The sequence below is a fragment of the Elaeis guineensis genome, chromosome 2, assembly GCF_000442705.2.
Source record: "Elaeis guineensis isolate ETL-2024a chromosome 2, EG11, whole genome shotgun sequence".
In the NCBI taxonomy this organism is placed as follows: domain Eukaryota; kingdom Viridiplantae; phylum Streptophyta; class Magnoliopsida; order Arecales; family Arecaceae; genus Elaeis; species Elaeis guineensis.
The window spans coordinates 14,954,021-14,961,005 of NC_025994.2; the positions used below are offsets into that span (position 1 = coordinate 14,954,021).

The 6,985-nt window shown below is 40.4% G+C and overlaps 1 non-coding gene across 1 annotated transcript; it reads right to left on the bottom strand.

Annotated features, from left to right (window-relative positions):
* Positions 1–5,551: 5,551 nt before the first annotated feature.
* On the bottom strand, positions 5,552–5,657 carry LOC140855947 (small nucleolar RNA R71). The gene has a single exon (XR_012139389.1). It is a non-coding gene; the product is annotated as a small nucleolar RNA R71 (small nucleolar RNA).
* Between the last annotated feature and the right edge of the window lie 1,328 nt (positions 5,658–6,985).

Sequence of the window (6,985 nt, forward strand, 5' to 3'; positions counted from 1 at the left end):
CTATTGTCATAGCCCGCACGTAGGGCCTGTTGCAGGTAGTGGAGCGGCGTCCGTTGCCGCTAGTTGTCAGCGAGTAGTGGAGTCGTGCAGCACCTGCCGCAGGGAGCGGAGTAGAATCGTGACCGTTGACACAGCCTGTCAGAGAGTAATGGGCCCGCCGCAGGGGGTGATGGAGCCGAGCGGAATCCGCTACAGGAAGTGGAACAGAATCATGGTTGTTATTGTGATCTGCCAGGGGGCGCGGATCTGTTGGTCGGAGTCCGGCCTCCGTAGAAGTCCGGGAGGGGTCCTCCTTTCGGTTGGGTCGTGGGTGGAGTCCGGCTCCCGTAGGAGTCCGGACGGAGCTTACCTGCAGTGGATACTGAGAGCGGAGCCTGGCTCCCGTAGGAGTCCGGGCGGAGTCCTCTGCAATCAAAGTTAAAGATGAAGTCCGGCTCCTGTAGGAGTCCGGACGGAGCTTACCAGCAGTTGATACTGAGAGCGGAGCCTGGCTCCCGTAGGAGTCCAGGCGGAGCTGTGCTGCAGCTGATGTCGGAGGCGGAGCCCGGCTCCCGTAGGAGTCCGAGCGGAGCCGTGCTGCAGTTGATGCTAGAGGCGGAGTCCGGCTCCCGTAGGAGTCCGGGCGGAGCCGTGCTGTAGTTGATGTTGGAGGCGGAGTCCGGCTCCCGTAGGAACCCGGGCGGAGCTTATCAGCAGTTGATACTGAGAGCGGAGCCTGGCTCCCGTAGGAGTCCGGGCGGAGCTGTGCTGTAGCTGATGTCGGAGGCGGAGTCCGGCTCCCGTAGGAGTCCGGGCGGAGCTGTGCTGCAGCTGATGTCGGAGGCGGAGCCCGGCTCCCGTAGGAGTCCGGGCGGAGCCGTGCTGCAGTCGATGCTGGAGGCGGAGTCCGGCTCCCGTAGGAGTCCGGACGGAGCCGTGCTGTAGTTGATGTTGGAGGCGGAGTCCGGCTCTCGTAGGAGCCCGGGCGGAGCTGTTCTGAAGTCGGCGGCGGAGCCCGGCTCCCGTAGAAGTCCGGACGGAGCTGTGCTGTTGTTGATTCCGCCGAGGGTCTCGGCTGTGGGTATTTTATACCCAACAATAAAGATTAAGTAGTGCAAATATTTTTTTGAAACAAGTTTGAGCAGCAAAATATTCTGTTCGAAAATTTGTAAGTTTAGATAAATATATATTTTTAATAATATTATATTTTATTTATAATATATTTTACTAATTTAATATTTTAAAATATAATATATATTATATTTTGTTTTATTATTTTTATTTAAATTACGATCAAAGTTTGATTTTAAATTTGAATTTGAGTTTAAAATATGACTTAGACATTCGAATTGGGTGGATTTTGAGTATTGCTTGCTTTATTTTTTATTTTATTGTGTTAAGTTTGAGTTTAGATATTAAAATTGGATCGATTTCGAATTGAATTTCAAGTTTAAGTACTTCAAATTGAGTTAAATTTGATCCTCTAACTATCCAATTTGGTTTGGCTTGGTTTCAGGCATAAGATGTATCCTCTAATTATCCAACTTGGTTTGGCTCGATTTCAGGCATATGACGTTTCCAAATTGGGTTGAGCAGGGCACAGGCAACGTACTTTCCTTTTCGGTTGTGACCGTAGGCAATTTTTTTTAATTATTTTTTATTACACACTAAACAAGTTCCTGCTGGTGTGTACAGTATCAGGCGGAAAACAGTACTTCGGATGTGCACGGTGGACAACACGCAATCGAGAATTCGTGAAATATAAGGATTAATGTGGTGTGTTATCCACCGTGAGATATGGGTGGTCTATTTGGATGTGGTCCAAGCAATGACTTCTTTTTATCGAGTGTCTGGAGCAACTAATGTACTGTACTATCATTTGGTGAGGGGCTGCACCGGTTGGGGAACAGGCCCGAGAATCGATGGTAGTGTGTAATTTCTATCCTCAAGCAACAGCATCTGTCAGTCTTCCCAAATTTCTTATTGTTCATTCAAATACAGGACTTCCGGACTTTGAACCCTAACTCCCGTGATAGCTGACCCAACCCAATCTAATTCTACCCATAGAAGGATAGATCCTCTCTTGTGAGGGCATTAAGTCAGATATTATCTTCATCGCTTTAGATAATGTTATCTTGAGGTGATGATGGCTCTTTATAGAAGGGAAAAAAGGAGGGTGAAAACTGAGAGCTTCCGTCGTTGCTCTTAGAAGCTAAGCACTTCGCTGCGATAAGAGAGTGCTTTTAGGCAAGATATGACCCATCTAAATGTTTAATATCCATATTACGGCTGAGATTGATACCAGAGCTTGGGATTGTTCCCTTGCCCAAAAATGCTCAGACCGGTCTAGAATTGCTTGCTTTAGCATCCTAAATATATATATACACACACACATCCATATATATACACACACACACGGAATGATTAATGGTCAAGATAATTTTAAAAATATTGAGAAATAAATTATTAAAAAAATTCAATAAATGATAGGGTTTAGACTAGATCAAATTTTAGTAGTGATTCTATAACCCTCTTCTTACTGATCTCAATAAAGAATCTGCTTTATGAGAGATTGGATGGAAAGATTGAGATATGCAAAAAATTCTCCTTAAAATTTACTTAAAAAAAAAAATATTGGTTTCCTACTGAGTAACCGGACCCCTTCGCCTAAGTAAGTGTTATAGTTCGCGTAAAAAGGTGGGCAATGTTAAAAAAATAGTGGATAATAAGGGGACTAAATTGCAAGAAGATAATAAACCTCTCTCACATTAAGTTAGAGGATTTAAAGAGTAAAGTGGGAAGTTGGTGAAAGAAAAGCTCTGGAAATTTCTTTAGTTAATACTCAGCCACTAATTGGGTCAAATTGATAATCCAATGAAGTATTTCTTTAATGATCTGACCAGGTATCATCTACCTTTTGGGATGCCTAACCTAACTTTTTATTCAAGATCGAGTCGGTACACAATGCTGATATATCTATTTTACTCAAGGATGAACAAAATTCAAGTTGGGGGGTGTGATAAACACTTAATTTAAGTCATTTAAAGCAGAAAATTATATTTAATTTATTTTATTTATTAAGAATTTGATGCTTCTTTTTATGTTTTACAGGAAAGGTGATCGTCGATACAAAGAGTCCGATTCGTAGATCAAAAAGACTCAAATTTGAAGAAAATTAGACTTAAAAATAAAATTTAAATAAAAGAAGGATGCATACGGTATTATAGAAAATGAAGATACTATGCAAGGAATCAAAAAGGATATAGACGTCATTGTAAAGAAACAAAAGTTTCTTTTTGGAATAAAAAAGGAGCGTTCACGCAGCATGGGTTCACGCGGCATGGACGCACGGGCGGATGCGTGGGCGGGCGTGCGGCATCGGACGCACGAGGCAGCACGGGCGAGCGGGTTCGCGAGGCAGCGCGAGTGTGAGGCGCAGCGGGTTCGTGGGGGACAGACGGACGCTCATGGATCTGAAAATTAAAGGAAAAAAAAGATAATATTTGAAAATACTTCAAGAGGAAGAATTTATATTTTCTTTATCTGCTTGTGATCTTTCCATCTCATCCATCCATCTTTTAGTATTTAATATTTTCTTTAGTCCCACATCGAAAAACCATGTAAAACTTCTCCCTCCTAACACCTATAAAAAGGCTTTTATACTCCCATTGGAGGGAGAGCCCAGAAATTCTTCTAGAGCCTTGCATAGAGGAATAGAAAGGGACTACTTCATGAGCAGCTAGGCTAGCAGTCTCGGGAGTGGAGAAGAAATTTTATAACGACATAGAGCGGGTTTATTGTTCTAAACTTTCTTGTATTTCTTTATATGCAATAAAGATTATGCTTTTTATTTAAATCGTCATGAGTTCTTTATTTGCTCTCTTTCATATGCTTTTATTTATGCTTTCCTGTTAGATTAATATTAGGAACAACTTTTACTTTCCAGAGACGCACCGTGATCTATGGATACGGGGCATGCCGAGGAAAGAAGAGTTGTCTACCTAGTACTTTCCGGAGACGTACTGTGATCTACGAGTACGGGGCGTGTCAAGAAAAGATAGATATTTTTCTTAAGATTAATCATATTTATTTAATTAAAAAAAAGAGATACAACTCTACTAGTACAAAATTAATTCAAAATTTCTGAGCTTTTTATTTTCTAATTACATCAATTTTAAGATAATTTATTTTTTAAATCAAAACAATGCTTCTTTCTTTTATTTTGCAATCTCAACTTAGCCCAAGGTCCCTGAGGATACGATCTCGACTCATCCTACCTACGTAGTGAGTAGAGTTATTTTTGGTGCTATCAACGACTATGCGTCAAATTTTGGCACCGTTGTCGGGGACCTTGGCATGGTTGAATTAAAAAAAAAAGTCACTGACATTTCATAACACTTAACTAAAATAGCGTAACCTCAAATATAAAAATTTCTAACTTGATTGGACACCTTGTTTCTTTGCATCTCATCTCCATAATTAATCTTAAGGGCAATAACCCATTAATCAGATAAGGTGAGGATTTGATCACCCTTCTTTGGCCCAAAAATCATAACCTTCATTCTGCATTAAACCAAGCCTTAATTTTAAAATCAACTAGACGTCAGCCCTAGGAATTTCGAGCTCAATAGGATAAGAAAGCTCTAGAGTTGAACCGAGTGCAGATTGGTTAATTGCTCAGTGTCTAAGTTAAGTGGTTAAAGAAAGTGGTTTTCAATTGGTTCCGTTGACTGACCTGGCCAACTCAGTTGGTGTCTAAGGAAAGCAACGAGCAGGGAACCTTCCACATCTTACGCTTACCTGGCCGAGTCAGTTAGTCAGTCTTGAGCTTGGAGTGCTCAAAGGCGGTCTTGAAAGTTAGGAGCTGTCTAGATCTAAGTTAACCTTAGGATAGAGAGTCTATGCTTATTTAAGTTGATTGTAATTAACATCTAAACATTAACTAATTTCTTCCTTTTCATAGATTTAAAATTCTTAGGTTCTTCTCTTTAGATTTTCTTCATTCTTTTCTCACTTTATTATAAATAAATAAATATATATATATATTATAAAAATTAAAATTTTCTGTGTTTGCTCTAAAGTATAATTGTAAGGTGTATGCTTGGCCGTAGATCGTTACGACCAGAAATCCAACCTTTTGATCCAGAAATAGAAAGAACTTTTAGAGCCAACAAACGTAAAAATATGGACCGAAATCAGGAGAATGATCCATCCAAGCAATTGAAGGAGTACTTTACTCCTTCCACATATACCTACTCTCCTTGTATTCAAGTACCCCCTGCCCGAGGCCACTCAATATGAAATTAAGTCCAGTATAATTCAAATGTTACCTTCATTTTATGGACTTAGTAATGAGAACCCTTATAAACATCTTGAAGAATTTCTTGAGATATGCTCAACTGTCAAAATTCACAACTTCTCCGATGATGCTCTTAGGTTAAAATTATTCTCTTTCTCACTTAAGGACAAAGCCAAATACTGGCTATATACTTTGGATTCCATGACTATATCAACCTGGGATCAGCTGCAAGGAGAGTTTCTCAAGAAATATTTTTTCATAGGAAAAACTAATCAAATAAGGAAAGCCATAACTAGTTTTTCCCAATTAGATGAAGAAATGTTTCATGAAATATGAGAGAGATTAAAGGACCTTATTAGAAAATATCCCCACCATGCTGTACCCAAGTGGCAGTTAATCCAATATTTTTATGATGGGCTATTTGAAAGACATCGACAAATGGTCGATGCATCATGCAGTGTGACATTCATGCTGAAAAGTGAGGATGAGGCATGGCAACTATTTGAAATTTTAAGTGAAAATTCATTACATCATATGTCTGCCTCTATTAGAGATAAACCCATATTAAACTCAAAGATAGACCAGGGAAAAACCCCTATTCTAGTACGTACAATCTGGGATGGAGAAATCATCCGAATTTCTCATGGAAATCACAACCAGTGGTTCCTCCGGTGCAACAAAGATCAGGTTACCCGGATGTAACTTTTAGGCATCCATCCCAGCCACAATACTAGAACCCTCCTCAACCCACTCCGAGTACTCATAGCTCGACTTTCGAAGAAAAGGTACTGCAAGCACTTAAAGGACTAGAAATGAATACCCAACTCCTTCACTCCCATACGCAATCAATAGCAAAGCTAGAGACCCAGATAGGTCAGCTAGCAACAGCTTTCAGTAGGAGGGAAGAAGGCAAATTTTCTAGTCAGTCTATTAATAACCCAAAAGGTCAGTACATCGCTGAAAGCTCCATTGGTCTTGAAACTTTTTTCGAACATGCCAAATCAATCATGACCCTTAGAAGCGGAAAAATTTTAAATCAACCTGAAGCAATCCAACAACAAGAGCAACCAATTCCAACTACAACAGAAAAGAAGAAATCTGAAGAGAGGAAAGAACCTGTTAACCCAGCACCTGCACCTAAAGCTCCATTTCCCAATGCTTTAGAATCCTCTCTGCCTCTTGATAAGAAGGGTATAAAAATGAATGAAATATTAGAACTGTTTAAACAGGTCCAGATAAACTTACCTCTTCTCGATGCCATTAAGCAAGTTCCGACCTATGCCAAATTTCTAAAGGACCTGTATACACAGAAACGAAAATCAAAGGCACAAATACCAAGAAAAATCCACCTAACTGAGCAGGCCAGCTCAGTTTTCCAATAAATTGCCCCACCCAAACTGAAAGATCCAGGTACCCCAATTATTTCTTGTGTCATAGGGAACCTCACGATTAAGAAGGCATTATTAGATTTGGGTGCAAGTGTCAACCTTCTCCCGAGCTCTGTATATGACCTATTTGGATTTGGAGAGTTAAAACCGACGACAGTGACCTTACAACTAGTAGACCGATCCATTAAGGTACCCCATGGAATGTTGGAAGACGTATTGGTGAAAGTAGATAAATTTTACTTTTCTATTGACTTTCTTGTGCTGGATATAGAATCTAGCAGCAACCCCAACCAAATACCAATCATCCTAGGTAGACCCT